Source organism: Rhynchophorus ferrugineus, unplaced genomic scaffold (assembly GCF_030347505.1).
Source record: "Rhynchophorus ferrugineus isolate W39M unplaced genomic scaffold, kcgeb_rfMv2 rfM4, whole genome shotgun sequence".
In the NCBI taxonomy this organism is placed as follows: Eukaryota; Metazoa; Arthropoda; class Insecta; order Coleoptera; family Curculionidae; genus Rhynchophorus; species Rhynchophorus ferrugineus.
In genome coordinates, this window is record NW_027472583.1 from 44,205,844 (window position 1) to 44,224,496 (window position 18,653).

General features: G+C 34.8%; 1 long non-coding RNA gene across 1 annotated transcript; it reads left to right on the top strand.

The window, feature by feature from the left end:
* Nucleotides 1-10,585: 10,585 nt before the first annotated feature.
* Nucleotides 10,586-11,396, top strand: LOC143196289 (uncharacterized). The gene is made up of 2 exons (XR_013005728.1): nt 10,586-10,878; nt 10,974-11,396. It is a non-coding gene; the product is annotated as an uncharacterized LOC143196289 (long non-coding RNA).
* The last annotated feature ends 7,257 nt before the right edge of the window (nt 11,397-18,653 follow it).

An 18,653-nucleotide genomic window follows, 5' to 3' on the forward strand; every position in this document is an offset into this window, starting at 1 on the left:
CATCAACTAGTACACGATGAGGAATATCTGTCAACCGTGATACGTTTACCTGGGATATTACTGAAGGTTGCTTTCATTCATTTAATCACTGATCATAGTTCAATTTAGACGTGCCACCATCGACTGCCTAAACCTCGTCTACAGGTAAACCCAGAGCCGATCTCTTTTATCTATTTGTATTTTCCACTTTTTATACAACTCAAATAAATAACGGTCAGACTACGTAAACAAACAGTGTTTCATTTCGTCTTACCTCCATTTACCGATTTATATAAAATGCCCTAAAAACTTGGATTTGGACAGTGACTCGGAAAGTGAGAGTGACTAAAGGAAACTTGTCATAAGGATATGTGATAATGTTGTGTAATGCTGGAAATTCCTGAGACAGAATGATGGGAGTGGAAACAACTAAAGGTATACACATAATTAATAAAATATAACTGTCTGTAAACAATGGTATTGTAGGTAGTGAAAGTTCGGGGCCAGAGAAAATAGAAAAAGCGCAATAGCATAACTGAATTCGGCGAATATTCGTGCTGAACAGGTTTAAAAATTGGTTCAAAGCCGTAGTGCGCATGTACTTTTTTAGCTCCGCTATTTGCTGCATGACTTTCAGCGCTTGATGACGACTAGAATGCTATCTCAGGAGCCGCGGAACGGGTCAACAAATTTGAGCGAGAATGGGAAAAATTGGCGGGGTTATGAATGACATATGTTTCGAGAAAATAACCCTATTTTTCCTTGTAGTTTAATTAATACTACGAAGATGTTCTTGAATGATTTCTCTCCATTTATATATTTATGCCACCAAATAAAGGTAATATTCTTAATTTATGGTTTTATTATATCTACTTCATAGTGAAATTTCCACATATACATTGTTTTATCTTGGGACTGAATACATCTTTTGATGATTTTTAATTATTTCGTAATCTTTAGAGAATTATAAATGTTTCTCTAAATCTCTTCAGGAATCCATAAATAGAGTACTAAAGTCGTGTAACTATAAGAGGTTTATGACATATTCTTACCATAATCTTCAAACGCGTTGAATTTCAATATATTTTTTTTCTGTATCATAACATCGGTTATTATGTTACAGGCCTTACTTACAATATTACAATTTAATACTCTTTTAAAAACGCCAAGACGGTACATTTAATTTTAGCAATAAACATTGCTTTTTAGGAAAAGAACACTACACGTGCCGTCGAAAAATGATTCCTAAGACATTTTATTTTGATATGCCAATGTAAAAAGTATGGTTATAAAGAAAAGAATACGGGCCTTCGAACAAAACGATGAAAACCGTTAAATGATTTTTGGAGAATGAAACCTTCGAGAAGAACCGAACGCGCCACGAGTTTATTTCGATCACCGCGAACCGAGATATATATTAGATACATTATACTAATATTTAATGTATTTAGTTAAAATATGGGAGACTCACTTATATACCTTGCAGTGGCTATATGGAAGTCCCTTATTTATTACTAACAAGAATCTACCGAACTGAGATGGTTGCAAGATTTGTTATAGAGGATAACTACTGATAAGAGTTCTCTTACGCGTTTACCCTTCACGGAACTCAGGTTTCTAATCTGGGTACGGGGAGTGACGACCCCGAGGATCCGAGTCAACCTCAGACGGCTATGGTTGCAGAGTGTAGACTACAGTCTATGTTTTGCTGCCATAGTACGGCAGTGACGATCCCGGCGCCCTAGTCTTGTATTGTCTGTGTTTTTTTTTGTAAGGTCAATGCACTCTTTCAAATCATGGATAATTCATAAATGGTTATCGATGTTACGGTACAAGTGGACGGATTCCCAGTATCGGTCGGTGTAATGGGTGGCCGCGCAGGTCCCCTCCAGCCGCTAGCTACCAGCTACGCATCTCTGGTAGGTGACTAGGCCGATGCTACCTGTACTAAATCACGGTCGAAGCGACCGCGGGTAGAGTCTCCAATTATTGAAAAAATACCGAATTTGACAAGTACTTCACAGTATCTGCAGAGGTTGACTTTAAAGCTTATGTCTCCATTTGTATATTTAAATATATTGATGGATTCCTAGGCGAGATTGATTCCATTAAAAAAAAGAATTAATACTTTGTTGGTAGTGGTAAAGTTATTAAAACAATCATATTTGTTACTAAAATTAAATAAGATTTTTAAGACCAGGGTTATACTCTCTCCTCATCCAATATTGAACTATTGTAAAGGAGTCTCGTTTCGATTTACTAGTTTGTTCAGATATAGTTAAGGGAGTTGCAGATACATGCCCGGAGAGGATAAACTAGGAGTAGCTAACAAGGAAAGAGGCTATTCACCGTAAACAATTTAGCTTCAGAAGAGGCAAATCAACTTAACTATAACCTTAACATCATTAAAGACGCCGTTCAACAATTCAATTCTAGAGCATACACAAATAGGGGAATTGTGGTACTACTCAAGTTAGACGTGAGGAACGCGTTTAAGTCGGCTCCGCGGGATGGCATAGTGAGTGTATTAACGAAAAGGGATGTCAGCAGGTACTTGGTTTGTATCTGGGCCTACCTAAGCAAAAGGTACTAACGGAGGAAGTGGGGTCTGGTGTAGAGTCCCCCAGGACTCGGTGCTGAGGCCGACACTATGAAACGTTCTGTACGACCAACTGTTGAGATTGGAGATCGGTGTGGGTATTGAAACGATTGCCTATGCAGATGTTCTAGCAAAAATAGTGCGGGCTACTAGTAAACTCGCTTAGAATGCAGATCGGAAGACGGGAAATCGCTGCTGAAGTGATAGAAGAAACACTTAAAAATATGGGGCTAGCTGAGACAGAGCTAATGATCCTGGCTGAAAGGCGGCAGCAGAAGAGAGTGGAGATTCGATTGGATGGATACCAGATTGTAAGCTAGGAAGCCATAAAATATATAGGTGTATGGCTTGACAGGGGGACTAAGTATGACGACCGACATTAGGAAGATGCAAAGCAGGGCGGGTTAATAACCCTGGTCTGGCCCGTATCACCACTAGCATGAAAGGCTTTGGGGGGTAAAAAGAAGGATGTTGGCAACCACAGTGCTGTTGACAGTTTTATATGCGCGTCTCCAAATATTTTATTCGCACTTCCTCCTTATTATTCTCCTGATCATTAAAAATATTGCCTCTCCTGTGATAACACATCAGTCTTCCCGCGCTCTCTTTAGTGACCATCTCCCCTCAGTCTCCTCTCTTAGCCGCATCCCTTCCCGACACATAAACAGAGTATGTGAGGGTGTGTCTGCTTCCCCGCAATACCGATCGGCGTTCGTAAGGATCCAAAATCCATATGGATTAAGGGACTAAGATATGACCTATATGCCAGAATGAGTAAGGGGGGAATTCGTTATGAGATGACAAGGAGCGATGGGATGGACATACTGGACGGGCGAGAACATTTTTGAGAAACCCTGATGCAGGCCTTGACTGGACACGGCGGTTTTGGATCTTATCTGTAAAAGATAGGCAAGACGCAGACGGACGCCGGCTTGTATTGCGGGGAAGCAGACACACCCTCACGTACTCTGTTTGTGTGCCGGGAATGGATGCGGCTGAGAGAGGAAACTAAGGGAACGGTCGGGGAGATGGTCACTGAGGAGAGCGCTGGACGACTGATGTGTTGTCGGAGGAGAGGCAATATTTTCAATTTTCAGGAAAATAATAACTTCCTCCTTATTATTTTGCTTGTGAGTAATACTTTAATACTTGAAGTAATACTTTTGACGTTTTCAGGGTGTCTGGCCACGAAAATAAAGAGGATGAGTTTTTAGTGGGTAAACTCTGTAAATATAAACATACAATTTAAAGCTGACAGGCCAATTGAAAAGTCCCCGGCTACCATGGTAAAACACATTTTTTTGACCAAATTAGTTTTTTTTATTCAACATAATTCCTTTCAAATGCGATACACTGATTATAACGGCCCTCCAACTTTTCGATACCATTTTTGTAGCACGATTTGTCCTTTGCTTCAAAATAGGCCTCAGTTTCGGCGATCACCTCTTCATTCAACGAAAATTTCTTCCCAGCGAGAATTCTTTTGAGAACTGAGAAGAGGAAATAGTCGCTGGGGCCAGACCTGGAGAATACGGTGGATGAGCAAGCAATTCGAAGCCCAATTCATGGATTTTTGCCACCGTTTTCACTGACTTGTGACATGATGCATTGTCTTGGTGAAGCAGCACTTTTTTTTTCTTCAAATGCGGCTGTTTTTTTGGCGATTTCGTCCTTCAACGGTCCAATAACGCTATGTAATAGTCGCTGAATAAGTCGAATTTTTCCATGCGCATCCCAAAATGTAGACGCCATAATCCTGCCAGTCGACTGTTGCGTTTTCCCACGCTTTGGAGCGGGTTCATCGTGTGCAGTCCAGTTGGATGACCGTGGATTGGTCTTTGGAGTGAAATGATGGGGCCATGTTTCATCCATTGTCACATATTGACGCAAAAACTTAGGTTTATTATACTTTATTATCTTGAAATACCGCTCTTTATCATCAACTCGTCGTTTTTTTTGGTCAAATGTGCACAATGCACACAGCTTTCTCATACCCAAATATTCGTGAATGAGTGTCTAATATTTCATTCAATTTCAATTTACGGTCATTCAAAATCATTTTGTGGATTTTTTTAATGTTCTCGTAGGTAGCAAGCTCTTTTAAGCTTCCACTGCGTTCACCGTTTTCGGTGCTCGTTTCACCCGGTCAAAACTTAGTATACCAATCCTTGATAGTTGATTTTCCTGGGGCAGTATCCGGAAACTCGGCATCAAACCAAGTTTTTGCTTCAACTGTATTTTTCCCTTCAAATAGCAATATTTTATCAACACGCGAAATTCCTTTTTATCCTTTTTTTCACAATAACAAAAAAAATCACTCAAAATGCTATTCACAAACTAATGATCCAACAGCTGTCAAATTTACACATGCATCTTTTGACGGTTAGGGCCAACTAAAAAACAGCCTAGTAGGTCTAGTAGCGCCATCTATACGTCGGACCGGGGACTTTTCAATTGACTTGTTATTTTATAGTTTTCTCAACAATTCATTTATGTGAAGAACGATTTTTTGCTTTGCTGGTAATTAAAAACAGCGCGAGGAATCGTTTGAAAGTAAGTGATGATTTGCGTGTAACTATGAGTGACAATATTATTCCTAGGATAGCCGAACTCGTGCAGAAGAACAGAAATCACATTAATATAAAGTTAGAGAAGTTTAGTCTAAACATATTATTTCTTTTTATATAATTTCCTATTGAGTTGTTGATTAAAGTTTCTGTTTGATTATTACAGTCTATTTTTGTTATACCTACATAGTGGTTCCTGCTACGAAGAATAATATAAAAGTGGTCCTTAACCAAGAAAAGATTACGAACCCCTGTTCTAAAGAATACCCTACGTTTAGTTTGTTGTACTTATTTTTTCAAAGGTTCTTTGACCCACAAGCAAGATTCCGTCCTTCCGGGATGTTAAATTAGATTCAATCCAGACCGAAATTTCCGTTTTACGTTTCGGCGATGAGAGAAAAAAAACAACGATCACCTCAGATCGACTACCGAACACCCTTTAATCCATCCGAATCCTTATATTGGTATCGGCAAGGGGGAGGCGGCGGGCGACTCAATCGGACCTGGGACAGGCTGGGGACAGCCCCCCACCTATCACGGACCACCCGTCGGAAAATATATGCGTCGCAATTTCCGCAATTGAACGTCGTCGGTCTCGTGATAGGAGGGGTGGTGTCAGGCGTGGGGGAACGATCGGGGAACGCTGGGAGACAGGCGGACGGCACGGGAACGGGAACGGAGGGGTCGTGGGGGGTGGCGGAGGAGAGTTGAAGCGTTGGACGCTGGAGATAGAATAATTCGATATCAAGGTCTAATTAGATGGGGCTGTAATGGAAACCCCACAAACAATTAGGGCTACAGTTGTCCGTAACGGACGTGGTGGCGTCGGCGGGACGGATTGGGATCGTCGGCGGTCCGAGGAGGCGCGTGGGGCGGAGGAGGCGGTAATAGTCGCGTTCGAACCCGGCACGAGGCTCACTTTTATCGTCAATATACAATTACAGATTTAATTAAGAAAAACGACCCGAGCAGTTGGTCATCGGATGTTCACCAGAATAACAAGAGTCGTTATATTGTCTGACAAATAATGACTATGCGGATGCATAAACTTGATAAATTATAAAATATGTACGAGGGATGGACAAAACAATATGAACGTCATACATGTACAACATATTTATTCATTAATAAGGTCTCTATCTATTGCAGCAGGCACTTTGAAAAAGAATAGTTGATGTCAATACGCGTTATACAAACAAAAAACCTTGTTTTAAACCACATGTTTTAAATTTTCAGCATTCATTATGTTAACTGTATAATTTGAAGAAATCTGCTGCCAAAGTCTATCAAATACTTCTAGAATCTTATGGTGACGCTGATCCATCATATCAAAATTGTCGGGGTTGATTGAAACATACTCGAAGATAATGAACTACAAGACTGAATGGACAAATCCCCAATTCAAGCTCTTAAAGCAACACTCAATTCAAAGGGTGGAAAAATAACTACCACACGAATTAACTGTAAAGGTCATTGCTAGGCAAAAAAACAGTTTCTTGTGACGTATTATTATGACCAGCCTTGAAATGTGAATCTGCACCGACAATTCCAAGTCATGGGTTAGTTAAGCATGATGACAAGGGTTGTTTTATGAGAGCCCTTCACATTTATCAAATCATAATAATTCTGACCATAAGGCTACTTGCGGTGCATATGGTGGGAGTAGCCAAGTATAGGTGTATATTAGGACCGTTAAAACCGAATGAAATTATTACTGCAGATACTTGGGAAATTTTGTCATACCCAACGTACTCATCATATATACCGCCTTGATTACCACTTGTTCAGATTCATGATCTGTCACATGGCTTCGAATTGCTGTGGTGGTGTGAAAATGGATCAACCATTGGGTCACTGTCTAACCAAAATCGTTCGATATAGCATTGCCATCTTGCCAAAAATATTTGAAAATAGTTGTGAAAAAACATCGAAACTATTTTGATTAATACATTATTGTATCAATGTACTATAATAACAATATATTAATATATTGTACCAATATCATCTCATACTGTACCTATCATTAATATTGCCTTTTTATAAAGTGACAAAATTATAAGAGTAGAAAGATGTTTCTTTGGAGGCACTTTACAAAAAGTCTATTTTAGAATAGATTTGTTATTTTCCCATTTTATTTCGACGAACTAATTGACAATCGTAGTAGTAATTTTTTCTTCAATTTCTTTCATTCAATTTTAATTGATTAATTTAGCTGAATCTTGATTAAAAATTTATGAAGTAGGTTATTTGAAATAAATTCTGTTCAATGTATAACAAACATAATAAATGCCAAATATATTTTTATGAGGTTTGAGATTTTGTTAAATATTAGTTTAGTTTAGTTTATTTCATTATTCGGATACTATGGAGTCTTAAACACTTTAAATTTGAGTTCAATTATCAATGTCCATTAGGACTCAAACTTTGAACGTAATGATAATGTTATCCTGAGTGCAATCGAATAGTTTATTCCGTTTTAATTTCACTACTTTATTATAACCTACTAGTCTATTACTACAACTTATATTACTACTTATAAACTACTGAGTCTATTCAAAATAGTAGTGAAGCACGTCATCAATATGTGCTTGGCGAATGTTGTAAATTCGTTTTACAGACAGACAATACTTCAGTCACAGTCAGAAACAGATTGCGTTTGTAATCAGATATTTCGAACAGGAATGAGATAATGGAGCCAGTAGAATGTATTAGAGAGGTAAGCGTTTTTACTAATAAATATTAATTACTGCCGTTGAAAATATTTTTAGCGTGTTGCACCTGCAATGAATATTAATACGGGTAGGGTCATCAAAAAATAAAAAACAATATAACCTTAAATTCACCAAAAAGAAATCGTTTTTATGCCAAACGGGTGACGAATCAAGATCAGCTTGATGTTAACTGTATCAGAGATCAAATATACGAAATGTATAAAAACAGTAAGTAGTTTTTCAATCGAAATATAATTCAATACAATTATTTCAGAGAAAATTGTTAGTCTGGAAAGTATCCATAAAAATTCAAAAGATATACATCTATTTGAGGGATGTAATACATCTTTTCGTACAATGTTGGGTAATATTGGATTTAAGTGGTGTAACGATAGCCCACGAAGGGGTTTAATGGAATTCAGAGATTGCTTTTAAAAGTATAGAGTTTTTAAAAACATATCAAAATAAAGGAAGAATTATAATATCAATTTGATGGGACATAGATATTTCAGAATGGAACATTGGGTCGCTTATGGCAAAATGATAATAAATATAGTGTAAAGACAACAAAAGTTGATGGAAAAAGATAAACGTTGAAACAACTATCGATTAGGTTTTCTTAGTCATAACATTTATTAATAATTCATTGCAGACATATAGTTCTTCATGCTGGAAACAGGAATGGTTTTATTCTTGATGCAGAATTAGTGATTTCCTCTAAGTCCAAGGGAGACTACCATAGATAAACGAACCATAACTTGTTTTTGCAGTGATTTGAAAATCAGATTTTCAGCATGTCAATAGTACACTGGTGGAGAAGATCCCAAGAAGTTCAACAAAGGCTGCAATTAAGGAATGGCTTAAAGTACATAAAATATGTTTGAAGAAATCATGTTGAAGAGTGAACTATTTCAAATTGTTATTTGGTAAATATTTAATTGCATTTTAGGTACATAACTTTTTTAGAAATAAGTTGATATGGGGTATTGCAAAGAATTATTACAATAGACATTCAGGTCGAGAAGGATATTCAAACCAGAACTGTGTGGATTTATAGAAAGAAGCATTGTCGATAAAAACACCTTCAGTTTGGATGAGCTTTATCTGACACATTGAAAAAGAAATTGACAAATAGTGGAATCGTGAACAAGTTTTTGTTATATTGGAAATAAACAGCTTAGTTATTCACTTGAGTAGTGTTCCTGAAAGTGACAGTGATTGAATAAAACTTTATGAATGTTGGTCTATGATTCAATGCTGATAATTACCAAGACAGGGTGGTGAAGTGAAAGTAACTTAGCTTACTTTAACTGCAGGAAATTGTATTATTGAGTATGATAGCTTTATATGTATGTGTGTTAGTGTTCAGAATATACATGAACGATTGGTTAAAATGTGCGAGGACAGAAATAATACCAACTCTTTTGCAGATATGGCAAATGCACTAAGGAAGATGCAGTGATTAAATCTAATTTTATTAAGAAAGTTGTATACAGGTAGTTACAGAACAAACTAAAGATAAATGTAGTAATATCATGATGATTTTACAAGGAAACATTACATCGAAGGAACCAAGAACTAAGCCTAAAAGGTAAATACGCTTTCTAATGAAAAATGAAAAATTAAAATTAATTACTCAGATATACAATTGATAATTAGGTGGATTAGGCCTTCGGGGGATACCACTATATAAAAAATGCGCTTAGACTTATACTAGTGTGAAAAACGTTTAATGTAAATATAATAAAACATCTCTAACCTATAAAGTATTGTGGCTGTATAATTAACTATAGTTTTAAGTTCTTCGATAATATATGCATTAGATATATATTAGTATAAAAATTATAACCATAATATTAAAATAAATTGTATTAGATAATATTTTTTAATTATTTTATTTAGATTAGAATTTTGTTATATGTCCAAGTCAAAATGTACTAAAACTCAGAGTAGATGCGGCAACATTGCGTCATCAATTCAGATCACGTGGGTTCACTGCTGTTTGAATAGACTATAGACTGTATTAATTACATATATATTCCAAGAATTTAATGGAGCAGTCAATATTTTACTTTCATCTCGCATAATTTGTTTCTTACATACTCGTTTCAGTTTAATTCGATATCCATTATTATACCTACATTTTTGGCACTCTTGTTATATAGTATGATAATATCAAATCCAGTGGGTTGGGTTGGTCAGTCTTTTTACTATACGAGCTCATTTAGTGTCAGACGACATTGTTGATCAGTCTTTTATTTCATCTCTGGCTCCAAGAAGTGTCTTTATAAGTGTTTCTTGATTTTCATCTATCGTCAGTTTAGATATATATAGATGGTGTAGAGCAGATAGAAAGCAGTAGAGCAGATAGCAGATAGAAAATATTTCTCAGATGGTTACTCTGGCATATATTTCCTTAAATTCGGAGTATTCCGGTGTTCGTTTGCGTTTGCGGTGATCGAAATCAATTCGTGGGACGTTCGGTTCTTCTCGGAAAGTTTCGGTCTCCAAAAATCATTTGACGGTATTCATCGTTTGGTTCGGAACTCCGTATCCTTTTGTTTATAACCATACTTTTCACAAACGCATGTCAAAATAAAATATCTTGTGAATCATTTTTCGACAGTACGGGTTGTGTTCTTTTCCTAAAAAGCAATGTTTATTGCTAAAAGAATATGTACGGTTTAATCGTTTTTAAAAGAGTATTAAATTATCGGGTGGCCGGTAACATAATAAACAAAGTTATAAAAAAAAAGAAAATACGAATAATATTGAAATTCAAATTGTTTGAAGTTTATGGTATGAATAAACTCTTTTTTAAAAAATATATTTAGATGGCTTTAGTATTCTATTTATAGATTTGTGAAGAGATTTCAAACATTTACAATTGTGTAACGATTACAAATTGATCCAGAAGATATATTCAGCCCCAAGAGAAAAGAATATGTATGTGTAAATTTCACTATGAGGTAGACATAATAAAACCTTAGATTAAGAATACAGACAGAAATTATATAAACAGGTATGAATTTGTATTTACTGCATGATGTATTTTGTATATATTTTATTACTATTTTGAAGGTGAAATATTTGTTAACTGGGTCTAAATTATTTCAGACACAATGGCTAAGTAGTATGAAAAAATAAAAGCTGACAAGTCCAAGATGATTTGGATGGAAGAAGTCCTCTTGGATATTATGCTAGTATCTTTTCAAATTATGAACTACAAAATACACTTGCTAACAGGCACATTTGAGACATATCTTGGAAAAAATAAAGGAGTAACCTTGAAACTAGTGATATATCTACTGTTTAAAGAATAACATAGATAAGTGACTCTTTTCTCTAAAACTACTGTGTATAATGAATTTTACTTTATATTTCAGGTCTAAGATATGGTTCTTTTTGGAAAGCAGCTAAGAAGCCATTGTTGAGTATAGTGGGTTAATGGGTGGTTATTTTTATATTTTGATGTGTTCGTCACATTTTAAAATGTTTGCATTGTTCTATAAATTAAATAAAATTAGTTGGCAAAGTTAATATTTTTATGTTGTTAATAATTATTTTATATGAGATTGTTATTTAACATCATTTCTCCCACCAGTTGTGAAATACTTTTTGCATATTATTTCACAAATTTTGTGCAATGGAGATTATAAATAAATGTAATTCCCTTCAAGGAGATATAAGAGAAAACAATTCATAATTTTGACACGCAATTACCATTTTCAAAATAGAAATCAAAGTTAAATATTATTTGAGATATCATAATAGGATTTCTGCAAGTAAAATATAAATATTTTACTATATAATATATTAATTTTAATATTTAATATGTAATATAATATATAATTATATGTATTATTATTAATCATTAATAGATATAAACACATATTTATCATTCAAAGACATCTTTATAGTAGCCGAATTTAGTTCTTTTCATGCGCATTTTCAATTTTGCCATGAAATTCGCCCCGAATGTAACCCCCGTATAGGTAACCATTAGATATATAGAATATTAATATATCTACATATTGGTTTGGAAGCATTTTATTTAGTTAACGTATGAAGCCTTTTTATCAGTGTTTGGTGTAGGCTTGTAAGACGCATAGGATCGTAAATCATATTTGCTCTTCTTCCAATGTTTGTGATTTAATGATGATGTCCTTTTATGTCTGAATTCAAACTGATAAACGAAGATTAGGTAATTCTGTTTTGTTGTTAGTCTCATTATATTGAGTAGTATTTTCATAAAACGTTTAGATATAATGCTTAATAACAAAATAGGTGATAGGAAATAGAACATGGGAAAAATTTGGCTTGGATTGGATTACATATTTTAGCCAAAGGTTCAGCAAAGATTTCTGCCTTTTGTGTTTATTCTCTTCGGATCATATTCATTATTTTTCTTTATCACATCATATACATACCTTTTAACACGGGATATAATATTTTGCGTACTTGGACAAAATCTTCATATTTTAAACGCTGTCAGAAATATGAAAAAAGTTTCTGGCTAGGGTCAAACATGATATTCGTAATAATACAGCTTATTTATGGACACGAATGAAATCATTAATTTTTGTCAGATCTCTCTTGATTATAAACTAACATAAACATAAATCAAGACACGTTACAAAAAGACTGAATGGATTTATCTATGCGAGTTGCTTAATACTGATTGAGTTATAGTAGTTTAATTTTACATATTATTCTATGCGAAACTAAATAGATTCATTAAATTATATTTGGTTCGCCCCCTTTCGTCCATATATAAGCACATTTGACGTAAATTCTTCTAGTCGAACAGTCGCATTATGTAAATAAGAGTTGTAACGAGTGCCAACCCGCTCCCCCTCCGTCATCCTGTCCTGCTATCCACAATAATCGGCCGGGTGCGGTATGAAGGGGGTTGAAGCGGGGGTAACGAACGAGGAAGGCGGGGGAGGTGTGGAACGCGGACGAGTGGGAAGCTGTCGAAGCTCGATGAACGGACCGATGCACTTAAATGTCGAAGACAGTGTCAAAAACATTCTAATTGAATGTCGAACGAAAATTAAAACAACGGAAAAGTGACGCGGATAGACACGTATCCGCGGCTACTATCGAACGCTAAATTTTGCGATGGAGCTGGGGAATGGTAGGAGGAACTGCATTTTAATTTTGTGAAACTTCATCAGATCTAATTAACGTAAAAATAATAACATAATCACTACGTAGTATAAAACAAAGTCGCCTTTTCTGTCCCTATATCCCTATGTGCGCTTAAATCTTTAAATTTTGATGCGGTTTTTTTCAATAGATAGAGTGATTCAAGAGGAAGGTTTATATGTATAATACATGCATAATATACTAAGGCAACATTGCTAATTTTAGAGGTTTCTAACGTGATGTCGTAAATTAACCTATTTTTTAGGCTTATTTAGCAATTAGCAAAAACGCTGCCTAACCCTACGAGTTAGATCAAATTAATGTACTACAGTATTGTACACTATAAAAAGGTCTACAAAAAAGTCCGCGATGGTATATGTTTATCTTTTAGGGATAACCCACATTAACCATTTTTATTGTTTACTTTTTACGTCAGAAAATGGCTTATTTACGAAGCTATTTTAAACAATACGGCATTAATCCTTATCGAATTAAGTACCTTAAATACAGTGTGCAATTAATATAGATCAATATGGTTCCTTACAGCATGTAAATTAAACAAATATTTTCGGAGATATTACAAATTTAAAATTTGCATTTAAAAATGTGTAATGTAATAAAAATTTTATGAATTTAGATATTCCAAAGATAGCAGAAAATCGTCATAGTAAGTATAGGGGAAGAGGAATTGTTTTTGGTGCCTATGTTGGTAAAGAAATATTTTCGGTGTGTAGACCTTTTTTTAGCCACTAGTACGACTTTATCATTTTTATTTTGCTTAGGTGTTATATATTCCCGTAGCGGCCAGTAATTATCTTCCCATTATTTACCATTTCTTTCATTATTTTGTTGGTTAGTTTTGTATTTTATAAGTAACTAAGCCCGTTGAACGTAGAGTAAATATTATTGCCCAGTAGAAAACGCCAGAAAATAAATATGGGTTCAATTTACATACCCTAAAATACATTTCTAAATTATAAATTAAAAAAAACATACCCTACAAGCTTTAGGTCAATTGGGTGCGTCATTTTTGAGAATATCACACAAAGAAAGTAATTTCTTAAAAACACCTCAAAACTGATTTGCAAAGAATGCTAGTACTAAGCAGTTGTTTTTAGAACTAGCATTAAGTGGAACCATCTAGCAGTCAGTACTTCTCAATGTGGAATACGGTGGAATGTAAAAATTTTTACGATGCTTGTTAGAAGGAATAGTGGGCATATCTGGCTAATTACATTAATTCTTATCTCCGTTTGGTCCTATGGCCGGGCTGGATACAATACATGTCTTGATTTAATTAAAATACGAATTACAAAATACTACCTCGCATATATTTAAAATATTTTTAAATCTTTATTCTCTTAACATTCCACAATCTTTCCAACGCGCAATATGTATTTGATGTAATTTATGTCATACAACGACATCAACGACGTTTCGAATCCTGCTGGGGCATGGTCGTAAATTTATGTTTGTAATTGTTTAATAATTGTGAATGTTCTAGGCAAGAGTGTAAAATTCGACTAGGAAAATGATCCCAGTCGCGCCAGCAGTAACCAGGCTGGCTAAGACCCGATGTCTTCTGGGATGATTTATAAAGTTGGTCACTCGCCAGTCGGTAGGTTTAATTCTGAGGACCGTGGTTCGGAGCCCACGTTAAACTTTAGGTCCAGTCCAGACAAACCAATAGTTGGTAAAAAGAGACTTATTATTAGACTTAAAATATATTAAAAAAAAATTAAATTAATATTATTAATTATATTAATTAAATTAATATTATTTTTATATTCCAATCTTGATTAAAGAAACTTTCTGTAGAACACCTCCTGCACATCCTATCTGCGATAGTTTGAAATAGTTCTAAATTATGCGCTAAAACTGGCCCTTGGAGTGCATAAATCTAGCCCAGTTGTTATTCTACAATGCCTTGCTGGAATTGAATCTATAATATATACAATATTCAAACGACTTCTTAGAGAAGTCAACAAATTTTGCTCCATATCATCAAGTAATAAAATACATCTGTCTACTACCATGTACGGTACAGTCTTTTAAAGAGCAGTTCATGATCATTCATCAGGTTATAGAAAGGATCGACCTTAATATAGATAAATTTGATGTCTCCAGATTTGGATCACTTCTATTAGCATCCTCAAGGGTCTTGGTTTGGTCATTGTATTTTGCTATATCCAAGCTGTAAAGTTTTATTACGGATGGTTCCAAGTCATCCGAGGGAGTAGGCGTTGATTTTTATGGCTCCTCTAGAATAGAAATTTATAAGATTCGTAAGCATTCATCCATACTATCGATAGAATTAACAGCTATCTGGAAGACTCTACAGATCGTACTGGAGGTTGAGTCGGGTGTTTTGTTGATTTATACCGATTCCATGAGCTCAATCTCCTCTTCTTGAAGATGCAACTTTTAGACACCCTATGAGTGTGTCAAGAGTGTCTTCACTTTCCTGCGTAACATCTAATATATTGGATGTATTTACCAACCTGTTTCACAATCAAAATGCCTATTTGTGAAATATTACTTTAATAGTTAAAAGTGTGGATGGGACAGAAACTTTAACTTGAAGTCCAATATTTGAAAAATAGAATACAAATTTTGTACTTAAAATACAAACTACAAGTTACAAAACATAGTGAGTTGCTAGGTTATGTAAATATAATAAAATTAAGACAGAACAGCATATTCAGTAAACGAAAAATTACGTTTCATGAATACTATATTTTTAAAAGTCTATCAGACAAACAATCTCTTGTTGGGAAATGGGGACTTGTGTTATAATGTACGAACATATTATTTTTATTTGTATGGTAGTCGTATTCTTTTATCATTTAGGAAGCACCATTGAAGAAAGTAAGAACTAAATATAAAATGTTAACTAAACTCTTTAATGAAAGTACAATACATTAATTGGATATACAATAGTTAATTAGGTGGATTAAGCCTCCAGGGGATACAATTACATAAAAAACACGCCTAGAACTCTACCGCATGGGAGATGAGGAAAAGAGTTAAATGTAAATATAATAAAATAACTGTAACATATAAACTACTGAGGGTGCATAATTAATTGTAGTTTAAATTATTCGATCATATATGCATTGGATGTACTATAACGTTAAAATAATTAATATTTGATAACATTTTTGTTGAATTATTTTATTTAGATTAGAATTTTGTTATAGGTCAAAGACAAAATAAATTAAAACTGACAGTTGATACGGCAACATTGCATAGTTTTGAGGTCATAAATTGAGATGACGCAGGGTCACAGATACTTTGGAGAGACTATAGGTGAAATGAGCATCGAAAAAATAATTTTGAATGACCGAAAATTGAATGAATGAAATATCAGACACTCTAAAGATATCAACCGAACGTCTACATCATATCATTCAAGAATACTTGGGTATGAGAAAGCTCTGTACACAGTGGGTGCCGTGCGAGTTCACTTCCAACCAAAACAACGACGAGTTGATGATTCGGAGCAGTGTTTGAAGATGATCAAGCGTAATAAACCCTAGTTTTGCGTCGATATGTGACAATAGATGAAACATGGCTCCATCATTTCACTCCGAAGTCCAATCGACAGTCATCCGAGTGGACTGCGTACGATTAACCAGCTCCAAAGCGTGGGAAAACCCAACAATGGGCTGGCAAGGTTATGGCGTCTCTATTTTGGGATGCGTATGGAATAATTTTCATTGACTACCTTGAAAAAGTGACCATCAACAGCGACTATTACATAGCGTTATTGGACCGTTTGAAGGACGAAATCGCCGAAAAACGGCCGCACTTGAAGAAAAAAAAAGCGCTGCTTGACCAAGACAATGCACCGTGTTACAAGTCAGTGAAAACGATGGCAAAAATTCATGAATCAGGCTGCTAATTGTTTCCCCGTCTACCGTATTCTTCAGATCTGACCCCTAGCGACTATTATTTCCTGTTCTCACATCTCAAAAGGATGTTCGCTGGGAAGAAATTTGAGTCGAATGAGAAGAGGTGATCGTCGGGACCGAAGCCTATTTTGACGCAAAGGACAAACCGTACTACAAAAATGTTATAATCTGTGTATTACTCTTGAAGCGATTTATGTTGAATAAAAAAATCTAATTTGCCAAAAAAATGTGTTTTACTATGGTAGGCCGTGGAGTTTTCAATTGACCTGTTGAATGAATTGCTTTCCTGAAAAAATATTTTCTTTATAGGTATCTGTAATGGTAATTTAATCTAACGCATGCAATGCAGCGAATGACGTTCTCAGCGCCTTCCTGCTGAGACAACGCAAAACAATTTTGGAATTAAATGTATTATGTCAATACTGTATATATTATTCTATGGACCGGATGTAGTCAAACGTTATTTTGATAGAGAATAATATATAAAAAAGATAGAGATTATTTTTGTCAGAATTTAATTTATTCTCCGTATATATTTTCAATGTTTATATAAAGTCTCTATAAACTCTCTGACTAGAAATGCTATGTAAATAGGCAATAATGTTAATGATTATGAGCACGAAAAGAGAAAGAACGAAAGAGAAATTGGAAAACATGGGGGGAGGGGGGAGTCCTGATTGATAATGAGGGCAAATAGGAGATTTCCATCGACGTAAAATGAGTGGAAGCAACGACTACATAAAGATACTGTTTTAGTTGTCGCACATGGCTGAACGCTGATTTCAGATATTAAACGAGGGACAGGCTGAATAAAACCGAAGGGGGTTCAACGATGTTTGCATAATCGGGGATGATAGGGCGATAATCATAATCTTGATGCGTTACGATTATGTACGTTATTTGTCTGTCGGCACAGTGAAATAATGATTGTGCTCGAATGACGGCGAACAAACGAGAATCGTTTTTATTATGATTTAATTTTATTAGACCAAATAAAGGTGTACGATGATTTCTGGGCGTTAATATTTAATTTCAGGGTATTCATCAGGGTATATATATATATATATATATATATATATATATATATATATATATATATACATTCTGTGTAAAGTCAAATATATAGGAATATTAATAATAAACTTTTTTTTATTATACAGATGTTTTATAAAATTCAATTATTGCAAGCCTTAATATCTAGATCCTAATTCGCATGATCTAAATAGAATGGTGATTCATAGCAGCCGAAGCTATTCTCATTTAGAAGATTATGTAAATAAACAAAATTGCAAATATTCGCCAAAAAACTACCTCAAAAGAGAAATATCAAAGCATCAGTCCAAAGATAACTATTTGGTACCTTTCGGTTAAATGACTTTGTAAGACTGAATGAAAAACATTTAGAGAAGTGTTGAAAACTATCGACTGAAAATAGCTGAAAAATTCGGTAATCGCAAAACAGTGAAAATTGTCCATTGCAAAATATAGCGCATGAAAATCTTAATTACTGTGATTGTTTTCAATCAATCTTTATCAAGTATTTAACCATCGCGCCCTATTTACATACAAATCGTATGAACGTACACGACTCAAACAGTCGATAGTAAAAAGTAGTAAAATCAGCCCGATTCATCAAGGTCATCTCTTCTATTCTTTACTTTCTTTTCTAATGGAAATCCATTTTCCATCTGTTTCTTTTTAATCAATTTCCTTGATTTTAGCACTTGGTGTC